Here is an 18,407-nt window from a genome sequence, read left to right as displayed (position 1 = left end):
AACGTCAGCCTCTCTGCTCCTGTGATGCTGCTTGGCCTGCCGTGTTCGTCCAGCCCTGCACCTTGTTGTCTCCCATTAACAACTGTTCACCCTTCCAGCCAGATTGTTATCAACTGCTTTGTCTATCCAACTGCTCTTCCCTCTCTTCAGGCTCTGTCCTATCGTTTACTCCCTACCCCATCCACCTCCCTATTTTCTGCATTTAAACTGACATTTTCCCAGCTACCATCAGTTCTGAGGAAGGGTCACGGGATCTGAAACACTAACTCTGATTTTTTTTTCTTCACAGATGCTGTCAGGCCTCTTGAGCTTTTCCAGCAACTTCTGTTTTTGTTCCTGATTTACAGCATCCGCAGTTCTTTTGGTTTTTATATAGTATGCATATCCACTGTTTGAATACAATACTTAGTTAGTTTCAGGTAACTTGCTTTTAAAAAGTGTAGTAATCATTTGCACAATTAATGGTTTTTAAAACAGTCCTTTTCCCATTTCAATCAAACGGTATATATAAATTGAGATCCAGCCAACAATAATTAGCTGATTGTAATAAAAAAACTGATCACCATTCCACACACCAGAGGCCTTCTGCTTACTGTCAACTATGTGATTGGTTTCCAGGTGGCAGAACAGCTTGTGGGTGTGAATGTTTGGGAGAAAAGCTATTGGACTTCTGAAAAAGGAGCAGTCCTTTCTCTGCAGAAAACACCTCAACCCTTATATTGGTATTATCGCTGGACTGCTAATCCAGAACTCCAGGTAATGTTCTAGGGACCCAAGTTCAAATCCTGCCCGGCGGATGGTGGAATTTGAATTCGATTAAAAATCTGGAATTGACAGTCTAATGATGATCACAAATCCATTGTTGATTCTCGGAAAAACCTATCTGGTTCACTAATGTCCTTTAGGGAAGGAAACTGTCATTCTCACCTGGTCTGGCCTACACGTGACTCCAGACCCACAGCAATATGGTTGACAATTAGGAATGGGCAATAAATGCTGGCCTAGTAAGTGACACTCCCAATCTGTGAATAAATTTAAAAAAAAACATTATAAGTATGGACCAGTTGTGTTGTGCTTCCTACAGCAAGTGATAGTACATGGAGACGCAAGATGAAAGAGCAGCAGATTCTGACAAAATGAAAGGATTATCTCATCTATAGACAGGGACCATTGAACTACCTTACCAGTCTTTTCCTCTGCTTGTGGCATCCTCTTTGTGTGTCTGTTTGTGGGTGGAGTTTTATGTGGTATTTATATGTCAATCGTTAATAATCGTTTACCTGTAACTAGAATTTATTTATTTGCAATAAATAGTTACCATGTTTAAGTGCAGTAACCTGGTCTGTGCTTTCTGTCAACCTGGATCTAAAATAGAGATAAATTGAGAAAATTTGCAAACTTTATATAAAATATTTAATTTTTATGATGATTCTAGGAATAGCAGGACTTGATTTTCAGTATGCTAGCCCAGTGAAGCATAACAAATATCAGAAATGAGAAGCATGCTTTGTATTTGAGAAGTTGACTTAGTCAATGTAACCTTTACACCCTTATCAAGCTCCACATGCTCCTCCACACCTTCAGCACTGCTGGAGATTATTCTACCCTCCCCCTTTAGAATACACTTTACCCCCAGAACTATTGATGGTCTTTTTTCCTCTGACACCCAACCATAACCATTTTCTTTTGTGTTAAGTATGGCTTACTAGAAACATAATAGAAAAGAGCATGAGTAGGCCATTCAACACCCCGAGCATGCTATGTATTCAATATGATGATAGCTGATCAGCGAGCTCAGGATCCTAATCCCACCCTCCTCCTGTATCCCTTGATTCCTTTAGCCACAAGAGCTTGAACATGTATAATGCTTTAGCCTCAACCCCTTTTTGTGGTACTGAATTCCACAGGCTCTTTGGGTGAACAACTTTCCCCTCATTGCAGTCGTAAAAAGTTTACCCCTTATCCTTAAACTATGACCCCTGGTTCTGGACTTCCCCACCATCGGGTACATCCTTGCTGAATCTAACCTGTCTAGACCTGTTCAAATTATATAGGTTTCTATGAGATCCCCTCCTCATTCTTCTAAACTCCAGTGAATACGATCCTAATCGACTCAATCTCTCCTCGTCTGTCAGTCCTGCCAGGCTAGGATTCAATTTGGTAAACCTTTGTTGTATTCCCTGCATGGCAAGAATACCCTTCCTCAGGTAAGAAGACCAAAACTGCTCTCAATATTCCAGGAGCAGCGTCATCAATGCCCTGTATAATTGCAGCGAGATATCCTGCTCTGGTACTCAAATCCTATTGCTATAAAGGCTGACAGTTTGACTTTTTTACTAAAGTAAAAAAGAACTGCGGATGCTGGAGATGTGAAACAAAAACACTGCATTTGAGACATTAACTCTGCTTTCTCTCCACAGATGTTGCCAGGCCTGCTGAGTTTCACCCAGCAGTTTCTGTTTTTTTGCCTTCTTCACTGCCCTCTGCACCTGCACACTTACTTTCAGCAACTGATGCATGAGGTCACCCAGGTCTCATTGAACATTCCCTCTCTCAATTTACAGCCATTTAAAAATAATCTGTCTTCCTATTTTTGCTACCAAAGTGCACAGCCTCACATTTATCCATTTATACTGCATCTACCATGCATTTGCCCATTCACTTAGCCTGTCCAAATCAGACTGCAACATCTCTGCATTTTCCTCCCAACTTTGTATCATCTGCACATTTTGAGATACTACATTTAGTTCCCTCATCTAAATAATTAACACTGATTATGAATAGCTGGGGTTCTGGTACTGATTCTTGCAGCACTCTATTCACTACCTGCTGTTCAGAAAATAACCAATTTTATTCCCACTATTTGTTTCTTGTCTGCTAACCAATTTTCTATCCATCCCAATACACTACTTCCCCATCATGTGCTTTAATTTTACACATTAACCTCTTATGTGGGACTTTGTCAAAAGCCTTCTGAACGTCCAAATAAACTGCATCCACTGGCTTGCTCTGATCAGCTCTAGTTACATTTGCGAAGAATTCCAGTAGATTTGTTAAGCATGGTTTTATTAAATCCATGCTGTGTCTGATTCTACTACGTTTTCTATATGCTCTGCTAGAAAATCTTTGATAATGGACTCTAGTATCTCTCCCACTACCAGTGTCAGATTCACTCATCTGTAGAGTCATAGAGTTGTACAGTACGGCAACAAGACCCTTCAGTCCATCTTGTCCATGCTGACCAGATATCCTAAATTAATCTAGTCCCATTTGCCAACGTTTAGCCCATATACCTATTCCACATCCTTTGGCGCATATAATTCCCTGTTTTCTCTCTACCTCCCTTTTTAAATAGCGGGGTTACATTAGTTACTCTCCAATATGCAGAAACCAGTGGAAAGCTATCCCCATTGAATTTCAAAAATGAGTGTGCCAAAAAAAACCTCCTAGTCAGAGACAAATGGTTTAGACTGGTTAGAAGTGCTTGCTGAGGGCATTCATTAGATGCCAGCTGGAATCTTCCAGGTAGTGTATGGGCCACACACCTAGGCTGATTGTAACTGCAAGAGGAAATGGACACCCAGCAAGAGACTGGAAGCCAGTGATATTTCTTTTCATTTTCTTCCTTGACCCCAGCAGCTGTGATTGCCAGAAGGCAAAATTTGGCCAATATTTCATTCCTACTATGGGATTCAGAAGTGGGAGCTAAAATTAAACATCATTTCTTACAGGCATCAGTTATTTTATAAAACATCAATCAAGTGACCAGTTTTTAAAAAATTTGACCATTGACAATAAATGTAAGCAGACCTTGGGTAAAGGGCATCATGACTAAATCATATTTCCTCCACATGCATGCACTTTGTAACAGGAGACACTGGACAGCACTAAGGAAATGAAATCATAGTTGATAACTTGCAGCCTACCTAATGCAACAACACTGAAGTTTGTGCTTGTCTTGCTGTTCTGCCTTTTATTTTGTTACACAAACCACAAACAAAACCCAAACAAGACCAGAAAATATCCTAGTTTGGGAGACGCCATTACTGCCTACATTGTAAGAACCTTCTGCATTGCTGATTCCTGAGTTTTGGTCTAGTTTGTTTGCTTCTTATTCTTTTATTTTTCCATTGAATGTCAAGTCCATTGCAATTTGGAAGCTCAATTCCCTATTAAAATATAAATTTAAGGAACTGACTTCCTCAACTATTTATCCTTAGGCAGTCCCAAAGTTTTGAGGATGACTTGCTTTCACTCAATTCAATGGGTTCTGAAGTGGCTGATAAATCCAAAGTGCAGCCTGCAGATTCTGCCACATGTAAATGAATTGTTTGGATTTTTATGTGTTCTCCAAGATGCCTCAACAAAGTCCCTTGGTCCCTGTTGAATTAACTTTCTCCATTTTAGTTTGTCACAAGTCAGGGACTCCTATGAGTCAACAGGGATGTTTGACTTCTATAGCAATTCTTTGAGGCAATCCCTAAAGCAATTCCACCAATCTGGAATGGTGGAATCCCTTGTGTGACTAAATTACAAGTAAATTAGTTGCTTTAGAAGTCTAATATCTGGCCTAAGGAGTGAATTGTCCTGCCCATATTTAAGTGATTAACATCTTGATGATGGGCATGTTGATTTGACAAGGATACTGTTTTTGTATGGTCTTTCTTGCCATTGAGTTTGGAAGTTCTTCACAAAGCATCACAAATAGCACCAGTGCTATTCTCCCGTCCTTTAAGGTGGCTGTAATAAGTAGTGCATGTCTCAGAAGCATGCCAGTGAACAGGGATCATTGCTGCCCCTGACCGTAGCCTTGGGTTTGAGATTATAGTCCCCAAATACTCTTTTCCTCAGTCAGCCAAAGGCTGTGCTAGCTCATTAAATCTGATGATAAATTCAATTGTCTGTGTATGAATTCACTGACAGAAGGAGGCTCCAAAATCTGGAAAATAGTCCACATAATTGATCTTTATTGATGGAGAGATTTTTTGTAACTGTTTGGGAGAGAATCAGTTTTCTGGGTGTTTGTTGATAGTCCTGTTTTAAAATCTTCGGAAAAGGAGTCAAGAATAACTGGAGCTTCGTTTCTCAGTGGGTACACACAAGCTCAAAGACTGAGGTTGGAGCAACTTTGGTTTTGGATTGATGGTGGTTTAGATTGAACTGTCTCCTGTCCTGTAAATTATCTAAACAACTACTAATAGTTTGCTAGAGGTGGGCGTGGTGATGCATAGAGGAAGACAGAGAAGAAGGTTTGTGTGATTATACAACCCTGTTTGATACCAGTTTTCCCTGGGATAAGGACTAGCGTGGCTGTAGGTAAGGATCATAGCTTGTATGGCATTGTGGAGTAGACTGTGGGCAGTCAAATTTGAGGAGGATAATCCATGAAAGTGCCAAAGGTGAGATTTAAAAAAAAGCCATGCACAGTGGTTAGTGTTGCATCTTTCTTGGATTTGCTGTGCACTGTAGATCATGTCTGTGCTGCCTATAGTTGGGCACAAAACTGCACTAGGACTTAACCAGACAGAACATTCACAAGTTCACATTTGAAGACCTGGAGTCCTCAGTGTTGCCTTTTTGCAGATAAATCACTTATTTTAATTGAAATGCTGTAATTTTCTTTGTTGTGGTGTCCATTCTTCCAACAATACATTCATTTTAATAGAGTATACCATTATACGCTTAAAACGTAATCCGGAAAAAAGACCTACATTTTGGAAATTAAAGAGTCAATGTAAAATAACTAAGTGCAGATGTGAGAACTGGTGGACATTTCTTAACTGCCGACGTGGCAATTCCAGACGTGAAGCTTGGGGGAGGTGTATCTATGCCTCCCTGCTTATAGTGGAAAACCCTGATGTGGTGCTCTACACCTAAGTACAAAAACATTATTACTTAATTTTTTCCCCTCAAATCACTTACCAAAACAGAAGTATGATCAAACTGTCATCACAATTAAAATTCCTGCGCCATATTTGCTTCTCTTATGATCTGACAATGGTTTTCTTTTGAAATATTGTTACAAATGTTTGTTTTAATTTCTCAGTATGATGTCATGAGTAAAACGTTAAAAGCGTGATAAAAGCACAAAATATTGGTAACCTTGATTTAAAACACCCCATTCGACCAGTTTAATAAATTCTTCCAGAGGATGTGGCATAAATCTCAACCTTGAAAAGTAAAAACTTGCATTTCAAGTGGTAAATAGCCAGAACAGGAAATGTAAGGTTGGCAACATCATCTTGACCATCTTATGTACCGGCCCCACTTCATTACTTGTTCAGTGATCTGTCCCTCTGCACTTCTACGTTTTTCAGTACTGGAATAAAGCGAAAACAACAGAAATGACATTTCTTTTTATTGCATTGATTTTGCCCCTTTCCCGTTATCGTATTAGATTTTTCCCCCAAATCTTTCAATTTTATTTACATCAGCTGCACAAAATAGGAAATTAAAAAAACTGATCCCTCAATAAATGTTAAATCTATTTTGTTTATTTCCCCAACTAACTTGACCTCTTTCAAACTGGATCATGAGGATATCTACTGTACTTTTTTTCAATGTAGGCGGTTCTGCGGGCTCGGGTTTCACATACGTTACAGCGAATTCCTTCTGGAACTTTCCTGTGGTTATAAAATGGGAGAGTGGTCTTTTGTCTGTTTGCACTGATTGCGAGCAGACGGGTAGAAGTGTTGTGCAGCCCTGTGGAGTGGTGCCGGGTTAGTCCCTGATCCGCTGTCTGACCTAAGCAAGCCGGAGAGTAAAGGTAAGAATTCCTCAGTCGCTGTGGCACAGCTGCCTAGCCTCATCTTTTAGAAAAACCTTACTTATCACAACAGTAAAGTGGAGGGGCGTACTATGGATGTGGCTGCACATTATACTTCATATCAGATGGGAGAGAAATTTTCCAAAAGCAACTGGGTAATTGTACCTCTTATAGGACACCAATATATTCGATTTAGTACTATAAATGTGGCAACATCTCAAATATTGCCTAATACATGGCACGAACCGCTAAGGAGAGCAGTAAAATAGTCATGTACCAACTTGGTACAATCTCTGAAAAGTGCAGGCATTCATTCGAAAAACAAGTGGAGAAACTGCCACGCATGCAGTTTATCTGTGGGAAGAGAAGAATGTTTCACGTAATAAGATTAGATAGTGTACTTCAATCCTGCGGGAGGTGCTCCTACTGCCACCGTAGACAGATTGCGTGAATTACAAGGGTGAAGCGTAGGGAAAGTAGAAATGAAGATATCCTTTGTTTGTTATTTGTATTGACATCCCAAGCGGTTTATAAACAAATACATATAAAATGCGGTCCGTGTGTTGAAAACTTACAAAATATTCGTTTTCTGCAGCCACTTTATTTAGATGATTAATTAGGTAATTCTTGAAAAAACTGAAAATATACAATGAACCCTTGATAAATCAGATTGATTTTTCAGAGATTTCCCCGGCTGGGGTTTACATTCAGCGCCTGTAATTTGAAGGGTCTCATTTAAGTTATTTCTGAAGGGAATTTCGCTGTTCTTGTAAAAAAATTTACGGTGACGGTCATTTGGTCTATCGTATCTTTGTAAGCTAAAATAAGCTATCCAGCCAAATCTTATTTTACAGCTTGTCACCCACTTGTTGGTTACAGCACTTTAAGTGCATATCCACGAACTTTCTAAATGAAGTGACCGTTTCAGACTTCAGTATTTCAGCAGTGAGTTCCAGACCTTTCCCAGCCTTTGGATTTGAAAAAAAAATCCCCATCATTTACCTAATCCTGTTATCAATTACTTTAAATCCACTAGCCCTGGTCTTGACCTCTGAGTGAAGAGAAATAAATTGTTAGTACCGACCTCACGAGAGCCCTTCTGAGCACCTCAATTAAATAATCTCTCAGCTTCCTTAAGTTCAAATAAAAATATGCATTAGCAGGCTCAAATGGCTAAATGGCCTCCTCCTGCTCCTATCTTGTAAATTTCTCATGGCAAAGGTTTTTGAGTTATAGCAACATCTTTGTAATTTTCCTTTATAAGCTCTCCAGTACAATCACATCTTTCAGTAAAGTGGTGACCAGAATATTATGCACTACTGTAGCTGTGACCTAACTGGCGTTTCATTAAATTCTAGCATCTATGCCTCAGCTAATAAAACTATTCTCTATACGGTATTATCTTGACCAGCTTATAAATTTGTCCCATCATTTTCAGTAATCTATGGACATGCACTCCCAAGTCCCTCTGTACCTCTACATTTTTCAGTATTCTATCATTTATTGTGTCTTTTTTTGCCTTCTCCAAAGCCATTATCTCATGTTTCTCTGAACCAAATTCTATTTGCCATTTTCCTCCCTGATAGGTTAATTGATATCTTCTCATAGCCTGCTGCTTTATTCCTTACTATTAACCATGGAACCTTTTCCTTATTTCATCCAGAAACATCCTAATCATATGTCCTACATGTAAATTTAAATCATTAAGATACATTACAAAAGTCAAGGAACCTAGTCCTGAATGATGCAGAAGCCCACTGGAAATGGTCCTGGAATCACAAGAATACCTTTCCCACATTTGTTCTTTGCTTCTTGCTAACTGTAGATTCAACTTGACACATTTCCATGGAATTTTACTTTTCTGACTATTGTGCCATGTTGTGACCTTTTAAAAGCCTTGCTAAAGTCTACGTTGCCCATATAAGATATGGTGTCCTCATTGATGCTCCTTATTAGCTTCTCAAAAAATGCTTTCAATTATTCAGAAAACCTGCCTTTTCTAAGCCCATGCTGACTCTCCTGGAGTGATCCGTGGCTTTCTAAATGCTGATCAATATTATCCCTAATTTTCTTTTTTCCAGTAATTAGCCCACCACTGAGGTTAGGTTTATTCAGTCTATCCTTATTCCCACTATAAGCAAGGCTGTGTTTTTTTAAAATTAAAAAATCTTTCATGTAACTTTGGTGCTGCGGGCTAGGCCAGCATTTATTGCCCATCCCTAATTGCCCTTGAGACGAGGTAATGGTGATGAGCAGGTTTCTTGATTTGCTGTAGTTCGTATTTCTGCTGAAACAGTAGTGGGTGCACTTATTGTGCATGCACTGATGCACTACCAGTGTCAGTAGTTTTTTACATTTATATCTGTTTTTTGTTGCTGAATTAGGTGTTTGTTTTTGCAAGATGGTGTTTTACAATTGTAACGTTTAGAAGAAAATCAGTTAACAGAAAAATAAACTACCCGGAAAGCAACTGTTTCAACAGTCAGGTTCTTGAAATCCAAAACTAAATATTTTTTTCATTAGTATGGGTGAAATCAGTCTTGGAAATCCCAGGTCTATATAGTAATTCACCGCTGATAAAAATCATCACCTTTAATGGGTCTGAAAACAATGGACTTGGGAATAAGTGTCCAATTTTCAACGACTGAGATGGTTCTGTTGTAACTTGTTGCACAAATCTTTCCAACTTGTTCAACTTGTTTAACCAGTGTGCATGTGCATTTATTCATGATGCCTCTCCAGTCAGCAGTTGGAGTTAAGATTTATAGAATAGTATAATATTAACAATTCTCCACTATTCTAGAAATACCTGTAAGTAGAAATGATTGGAAAATATTGTCAAGGGCCTCTGCTATTTCCTTGCTTGCTTTCTGAAGCAGCCTGGAACATATTTGACCTGGGCTGAGCAACTTGTCCACAACTGAAGATGCTAACCCCTAAATATTTTCTATTTATTCTCAATATTTCATATTCCTCCTCTTTAAATACAATGCTTGTACAAGTTGTTTCGATTTTGGACTCTCATTCTACTTCAGTCACTTTTAAGCAGTCTTTTTATCTTTTTGCTGTTTATCAGGATAATACTTACTAATTGTTAATGCCCCATAATCCCCATGCATCACATGACATGATCAGTGTAATGCAACTTCCATGTTCGCTTTTCTAAAGAACTTCCTTGTAAGCGACCTTGCCTTGCCATCTTATCTTTGTCACTCAACACAACTTGAGGAAATTGATCCACTTTCTACAGATGGCATAAATATGTTGTTCTTGTTCTGCAAGTATGGTGCCCGATTGTCAGAGTACTGACCTCTGTATATTTTGAGCTTGCTTAACAGACTCATGGTGCTCTTGTACCAGAGGCATAAATGGAAGTTGCCAAAATCAAGCTGTGTTTGGTAATTCTGCAAGCTGCTTGATGTATGTTGTTCGATACATTGCCATAGGTCACATATGAATAACTCAGGAATCCCAGTGTGTTCCTGATTAGTGCATTGTCACTGATTTTTGGGGGGTGTGATCTCTTGGTATATGTATGTGCACTTTGTTCCTGCAATTGTACAATGAAAAACTAAGTGCTTTTACAGTTGTTGTGCACTTTAATTCCTTGGCACCAGTATCAAGGAAAATATTCATTAAAAAAATCTACATATGTGGAGTACAATTACCTGTATTGTAGATGTGTGCAAGGTGCTTTTACAAAAATGATGCATATGGCTAAGGTAGTTTGTAATTTTTGTTGGACAGCCCTAAAGTAGAACTATTTAGTTAAGGCTTAATATTTTATTTAAAAAGTTTGAATTGTTTGAATCTTGGTAGATCTTGGTAGATCTTGAAATGAATAAGGCATGTGCATAATTTGATTGTGTATTATCAATGTAATTAGTTTCTCATAATTTAGTCTGACAAATGTTTTGATTAGATGTGTTAAAAGTGAATACATTCTGCAGAACATCAGACAGTTGTGTGATGACTGAGATCTAATTTAATCTGGAATCCTGTTTGCGTAAAATACATATGCAGAGAATGGAGGTTTTTTTTGGTCCGTGCTTTTCCACTTCCATGCAGTGTAATGCATTGCTATGACAGACAATAACTGAATGAACTGTGTAGCCTTCATTTTTATCTGTTATATCTTTCAGAATGAACTTGGCAAAGATGCACATCCCTTTGAAAAGATTTCAAGTCTGCAAACTTTCGATTACCCTGTGTACGGGTTTGATTGTTAACGTTTTAAGCAGTGTCAGTGACATAAATGTTAACCGTCCGTTTTTTTTAACTTAATGGTGATATAATCCATGTCTTACTTTACTAATCTTACAAGAAAAGGCAAAGTTTTCATTGGACTGGAGCTTGTCACTTTTGGCCAGGTGGATCCACTGTAAGCAGGAACATCAGAGGTAGTTAGTCCCAGTCCAACATACTTTATTTTCTCCCATTACTTAATGAACATGAACTGGAAACATAATTTTTTTTGTGCCAAATGTGATTCAGGAGTAGCACTCTCTGTGTCACGAGACTGTGGTTTCAAGTTGCATTGAGCAAAAGTCTAGACAGATACCATAGCGCAATTCTGCAGAATGCTATGTTTCAGGTACACATTTAACTAAGGTCTCACTTTATTCCTTCTTTGATGCTTTAGGTTTTATAATACTGTTTTGAAATCAAACCTCGAAATAGATGATCTAGTCATTCTCCCATTGTTGTTTGTAGGATCTTGATGTGTGCAATTCTTACATTGCAATTACAATTTAAAAGTACTTAATTAATGGTAAAATACTTTGAGACATCCTGAGGTTGGGAAGGATACTGTATACAAGAAAAATTTTTCTCCCTTTTCAGAAGAGCTTTATGAAAGTTATGGTTAAGATTGTAGTTTGTTTTGTCTTATATAGAGGCCTGTTTCTTCAAGATTAATAAAAGAAGAATTTTTGAGATTATACAGACATATTCAGCCTTGAGAACATTTTTTGAAAAATTCTGTCATTTCAGAAATTTTAAAGTTTGAATACATGAATTTTACTTAATTTTCAAAATTTTATGTTAAAGTTCCCATACTTTGCATTTTATTACAATTTACTGTTGTTATTTTCATTTCCATGTTTTTTGAGGATGTACTTTTTAAAGTTATTTTTAACTGCAAAAGGTTTTTTCAATTTATTTCATCTTGTCAATTGTGTGGAAATCAGGGAAAGAATTTGCACTGCTATTATTTGCATTATCAACATCCTCATAAATGCAGGACTAAATGGTAATGATCAGTAATTATAGAATGGTTTACAAACATTAAAACGAAGGGAGACAGTCAGCCAGATCCACATGAGAATACAAAATTCAAGAGACTGCTTGATGCTATAACTATATTTTTCTGCACTTTATGTTTTTTATTGCTAATGTAATAACCATAAAAATATAGAGCAGAATTGGACTATTCGGCCCATCGAGTCTGCTGCACCATTTGATCATGGCTGATATGCTTCTCAACCCCATTCTCCTGCCTTCTCTCTGTAACTCATGATCCCCTTATTAGTCAAGAACCTATCTATCTCTGTCTTAAATACACTCAATTACTTGGCCTCTACAGCCTTCTGCGGCAATGAATTCCATGGATTAACCATGGCTGCAGAAATTTCTCCTCGTCTCAGTTCTAAAGGGTTGTCCCTTCACTCTGAGGCTGTGCTCTCAGGTCCTTCCCATTTCCTTTTTTTCCTATTGTTATGATCTCAGTAGATGTTATTACAGGACATGTCAGATCCTAGGCTGAAACCTCACTTGATAGATCATACTCCTTTGGTGGTTTTAACAAGGTGGCCTTTCATTAAAATACAAACAGGCAATGCTTCAGATTCGGGTTTAACAATGAGAGAAGTTTTTATGCAAAAGAAATGAAAATAAAATGAAATAACACATAACACATGTTTAAAGATTTCCAAACACAGTAAAAATATAATCCCACTAATTCCAATAATATCCAACAATTACATTACTCAAATGCCATAGAGAATGCTCTTCTCTATCCCACATAGACATTCACTTCACTGTTGCTTCATTTCCAGGTCATGAGAATCTGAAAGCCTCTTCCTTGATTTGTCATAAAACTGAGCCTAGAAGTTTTCAGCTTGACATTACCACTCCAAGGTTTTAATCAAACACTCGAATAAAAGCAAAATACATGGATGCTAGAAATCTGAAATAAAAACAGTAGTACTGGAGAAACACAGTAGAACCAGTTCTAAAGAAGTCATATTAGACTTGAAACATTAACTCTGTTTCAGTTTCCACGGTTGCTGCCAGAACTGCCAAGTTTCTCCAAGACTTTCTGTTTTTATTGTAACCAAACATTTCTGCTTTGGAATTTTAAAACTAAACTCCTTACATTAAGGAAACTATTTTTAACAAATCTAAACTATCTTCACCTTTTCTCAGGAGCAACTGCATTACACATCCACCTTCAGCTAAACATCCTGCAGAACTGCCTAAACTGAAACAAAAAACCCCTTATTTTCGAGCAATGAGCGTTTCCCCAAAAATGTCAATTACAGTGTTTACCTTGTTCATTCATAAACTCTCCCAAAACTATCTTTCTCAGACTAGTTTTTAAAGGGCATCACCATGGCTATAGAAATACTTATAATTTAATCATAAACTCCTTCTGACAGAAAAAAGTCTCAAGTCAGGAGTTCAAATTTGAAAATCCAAACTCAAAAATAAACAATATTGAAATATATACAATGCACTAGACATCACACTATACAAAAAGTCTGAGCATTAAAAGAACTATAAAAGCTTAAAGTTATTATAGAAAATAATGCTAAACAAATGCTTGATGAATCCCTTTCCTATTTTAGTTAGGGTATTAACATTCTAACTCTGATTTATGTAATGGTATTGACCATCAAAACAGTTTACCAAATCTTTATTATCTGCGAGGGATAAGGGCACAGATTGCCCTTGGATAATGAAAAACAGGAATACTCCTACAATGTAAATCTCCTATCTAACGTGAAGAACTATGTGATGAGACTCAGTCAGTCAACGGGTTAGAACAAAATGGTCAGGTTTGGGGTAAATATGTAGATTTCTGGATAGCAAATCCACAAACAATGAAGAGTGAGCATAATCATTTGCTGTCTGAATACTCTGCAAAGCCTTTACCAGGGCTGTCAATATCCACACAAAATATGGGGATTACATATTAAAATAGGTGCAATAATATTACAGATCCATGGAAAGCACAAAATTCAAGTGACTTCAGGAATATAAGATTTTGAAACGCACAAATGTGCAATTAAATTCAAAAGTACTGCCCAATTGTGCTTATCCAGATGATATGATGTTGAAAATTCCCCAGACTGAATTGAACTTCCACTCTTATGTTGACCTTATGTCTGACTGTAATAACAATTAAAAGCATTGCACCTTGCTGACTAAGGTGTAACTGGATTTTAATACAGTAAATTCATAAGTACTGCTAAGCCACCTCACTGGTCTCTAAATAGAGTATTTTTATATTGGATGAATGTCAAATTTCTCTTATGAAATAAAAGTGCTGATTTTAAAAAAAAGTTATGATATTTTAGCTTCTATCTTTATTTATTGCTGCTTGTCCCAGTCATTTGTCTTACCATCAGTAAAATTTAAAAATTACAAGTGGTGGGATTCAAGAGTTTTACTTCCTTTTATGTTGATGAGAATTCTTCAAAGTGAGGTTGCTTACGTTGCTTGATGCCTTCTAAGTGGCTAGATGCCTGCAAGCCCATTTGACTTGGCACCACATGTTAGGAAAAAGGAAGTCAACGCTTTATGACTCCCTCAATCTTTGAACAGCTTTCCTTGATGTTATCAGCGAGCCCCACTCATTAAAAAATCCATCTCAATGTCAGAATATTAAGTATATGCTCAGTAAGGTCATTGACAGTAAGGTCTAGCATTTAAAACTTTTTTTTGTGATTTTAAAGACAGAAATCATTTGAAACAGCACCTTGGCTGGTACCTAAAGGCGAATGGGTCAGTTTAATTAGACTAGAGATCAATGCGAATTGATCCTTCATGCCAGCATGAGTGCTAGATCCTCAACTGGAATCACCTGCTGTTGAAAAGCCATTTCTTTGTCTTTTTTCACTTTCCTTATATTTTTTCTTTCGTATATTTGTCTAACTTTTCGATTAGTATCTCGTTGCAACAATCACTAGTGGCCCTTTTGAATCAAGGTCTTATTCAAATTGTCAATGCTCACTTGCTACTGCATTATCTACTCATGAAAATCTCGTTTAATGTTTATCATCTTAAACTCTTCAAAACCAACAGCACCTTCCAAACTCGTGATCTCTACTACTTGGATGGATAAAGGCAGAGGATTATAGGAATATCACCACCTGTAAGATACTATCCAAGCCACAAACCATCCTGACTTGAAACTATATCACTGCTCCTTTCACTTTTTCTATTTGCTTATAGGATATGGGAAATGCTAGCTAGGTCAGCATTTATTGCCGATCCTTAATTCTCTTTAGAAGGTGGTGGTGAGCTGCCTTCTTGAACTGTTGCAGCCCTTGGCAGTGTAGGGAGATCCATATAACGATGTGAGAAAGAGAGCCCCAGGCTTTTGACCTAGCAACAGTGAAGCTGTTGCAAAATAGTTCTAAATCAGGACTCTGTGTGGCTTTGAGGCTAATTTGCAGGTGGTGGTGTTCTCATGCATCTGCTACTTTTGTTATTCTAGGTGGTTGTGGGTTTGGAAGTTGGCTTTGGATGAGCATTGGTGAGTTACTTCAATGCATCTTGAAGCTGGTACTTGCTGCTCCCACTGTGTTGGTGGTGAAGAATGTTGTGGGATCAAATTCTTCCTAACTGCATTATGGATAGACCAAAACTCAAGGACTTTTGTTTATTCATTCATTCATTCATGGGATGGAGGTGTCGCTGACTGGGCCAGCACTTACTTCGCATCCCAATTGCCCTTGAGAACATACGAACAGGAATAACAGTAGGCCAACTTGGCCTTCGAGCTTTCTCTGCCATTCAGTAAGATCATGCTCAACTCTGTATTCCTGCCTATCCTCTGGTAATATTTCATCTTCTTGGTAATCAAGAATATATCTACCTCTGTCCTAAAAATGTTGAAAGGTTCTGCATCCACTTCCTTTTGAGGAAGGGTATTTCAAGGACTCACAGCCCTTTGAGTGGAAAAAACAGTTTCTTCATCTCCGTTTTAAATGAGCATCACCTTATTTTTAAACTATGACCCCTAAGTCTAGATTCTCCCACACAAGGGAATATCCTTTCAACATTCACACCATCAAGTTCTCTCAGGATCTTGAGTTTCAATTAAATGACCTCTGACTCTTCTAAACTCCAGACGATTCAGGCCTCGCTCTTCTAGTCTTTTCTTATAATACAAACCACTCATTCCAGGTATTAGTTCATTAAACCTTCTCTGGACTGCTTCCAATACATTAACATACTTATGGTGACGAGACTCCAAATGTGGTCTCACCAATGCCACAAAGTGTTGTGAGCCTCTGCAGTCCATGTGATGTAAGTACACATACAGTGCTGTTAGTAGGGGAGTTCTGGATTTATCGAAGGAACGGTGATATATTTTCAAGTCAAGGTGAGACTGGCTTGGAGAGGTACTTTGGATGTGGTGATGTTCCCATATATTTGTTGTTTTTGTTCTTCTAAATGGAAATGGTTGTGGGTTTGGAAAATGTTGTCTAAGGAGCCTTGTTAAATTTATGCTGTGCATCATGTAGATAGTATACACTGTTGTTGTACATCGGTGGTGGAAGGGGTGAACGTTTCTGGTTGTTGTGCCAATCAGTCGTACTGCTTTGTCCTGAATGGTGTCAAGCTTCTTGAGTGTTGTTGGAACTGCACTCATCCAGGCAAATGGGGAGTTTGCCATCACACATCTGACTCATGCCCTGTCGATGGTGGACAGGCTTTGGGGAGTCAGGAGGTGAGTTACACTCTGCAGGATTCATAACCTCTTACCTGTTCTTGTAGACAACATATTTATCTGGAAAGTCCAGTTAAGTTTCTGGTCAATGATAACCCCCATGATGTTGAAAATGGGGGAATCAGTGATGGTAACACCATTGAATGTCAGGAAGTTTTGGTTAGGTTCTCTGCTGTTGGACATAGTATTTGCCTGGTATTTGTGTAGCACAAATATTACTTGCCACTTTTTGGCTCAAGCCGGGATAATGACCATTTGCTGCATTTGGACACGGGTTCCTTCAGACTGTAGCAGTTCAAGAAAGCAGTTCACTGTTGTCTTATCAAGCGCAATTCGGGATGGGCAATAAATACTGGTATAGCCACTTCCCGCAAACAAATAAAACCATTCCACAGTGCTGTTAGACAGAGTTCCATGATTTTGACTCATCATCTTGCTGCCGCACTTTCCCATACCATTGTTCCAATACAAGATTTCTCTTGAAATTTGAAGACCTTCACAATGATGTGCTGGTATTCAGAAAATTGGCAATAATTAAGCAGAGTGCAGATTACAAAATATAGACCATGTTACATTAATAGAGTGAAATATAATTCTAGTATTTGAATAATTTTAGATAATCTGGTGGAAGGTGGATGAGCAAATAAAAGAGCCCAAACTACTTACGCAGTCTGAAGCTTCTGGGAATTGACCATTATTGTTTTAAATTACTCAATTGAGCAGGTACTACGGACAATAGTTCATAGTCAATAGTCTTCTTTTAGACATGCATGTCCGGTGCTGATGATGTCATGGGCCAAACCATAATCTTTGATAAGATAGAAGCAAAATACTGTGGAGGCTGGAAACCTGAAATTAGAACAGAAAGTGCTGGGGTATTTGACTGGTTTGGCAGCATCTGTGGAGAGTGAGAAATACAGTTAATCAAAAGTTTTAATGAAAAGATTCTTCTTCTTCTGAAGAAAAGTCTGTAAACTCAAAATGTTAACTTTGCTTTTTGTCTCCACAGATGGGAACACAGCAGGTCCACAACTCTGGCATTTTCTGTTTTTTTAAACAATCTGTGCTATCCAGAGTGGGAAGTTGCAGTGAGTTTCTAATCAGACCGACCCAGTAAAGTAGCAGATTCTTGCCAGAAGGGGCCCAAAAAGGCAACTTTTACTTAGCTGTATTTTTATATTTCTTTGTGGGACGCAGCTACCACGGTCTCACCCGTACCCCCCTGCACCCCTCCCCAGTCACCATCACAAATCAGCACGTAGCTGCTCTCACAATATAACTGCTATTTAAGGGCATCCTCTGGGATGCATAATTTTCTGTCCAGTCCAGCTTAGGTTGGACGTTGAATGGATGAGGTCAGTCCATACAATTTAGCTAGATTTCCTTCTGCTTCAACTGCTGTGAAATTAATCTTGATGGCATGTTATCCTGCTGGAAATTCACAAGAAGTTGAAATCCAGGCTTATCTGAGAAAGTGTTGCATTTTCCAAATTGTAAATACTCTTAAAATTTCAGGATAGGCTTTATGTATCTCTAAACTCTGTACTTCAAAATAAGTGTATTTCATTCTCTGTCCAACAGTTATACTAGCTTGTATTTACTGGAAAAAGCCATGGAGATAAAATTAGTAGTCCTCAGCCTGCTACTTGCTATGACAACAGCAGATCCAATGATGTTGAA

At 38.1% G+C, this 18,407-nt stretch overlaps 1 protein-coding gene and 1 long non-coding RNA gene across 2 annotated transcripts in view; both read left to right on the top strand.

Moving 5' to 3' along the window:
* The window catches only part of LOC109930310, a 75,790-nt gene that overhangs the window by 25,595 nt on the left and 31,788 nt on the right, over positions 1 to 18,407 (top strand). The gene's annotated exons all lie outside the window — the stretch shown is intronic.
* LOC125484790 lies at positions 6,616 to 18,407 on the top strand. Its single transcript, XR_007263608.1, has 3 exons — positions 6,616 to 6,766; positions 10,909 to 10,976; positions 18,309 to 18,407. It is a non-coding gene; the product is annotated as an uncharacterized LOC125484790 (long non-coding RNA).

Source organism: Rhincodon typus, chromosome 14, assembly GCF_021869965.1.
Source record: "Rhincodon typus isolate 14 chromosome 14, sRhiTyp1.1, whole genome shotgun sequence".
Classification (NCBI taxonomy): domain Eukaryota; kingdom Metazoa; phylum Chordata; class Chondrichthyes; order Orectolobiformes; family Rhincodontidae; genus Rhincodon; species Rhincodon typus.
This window is presented reverse-complemented; position numbering and strand designations above follow the sequence as displayed.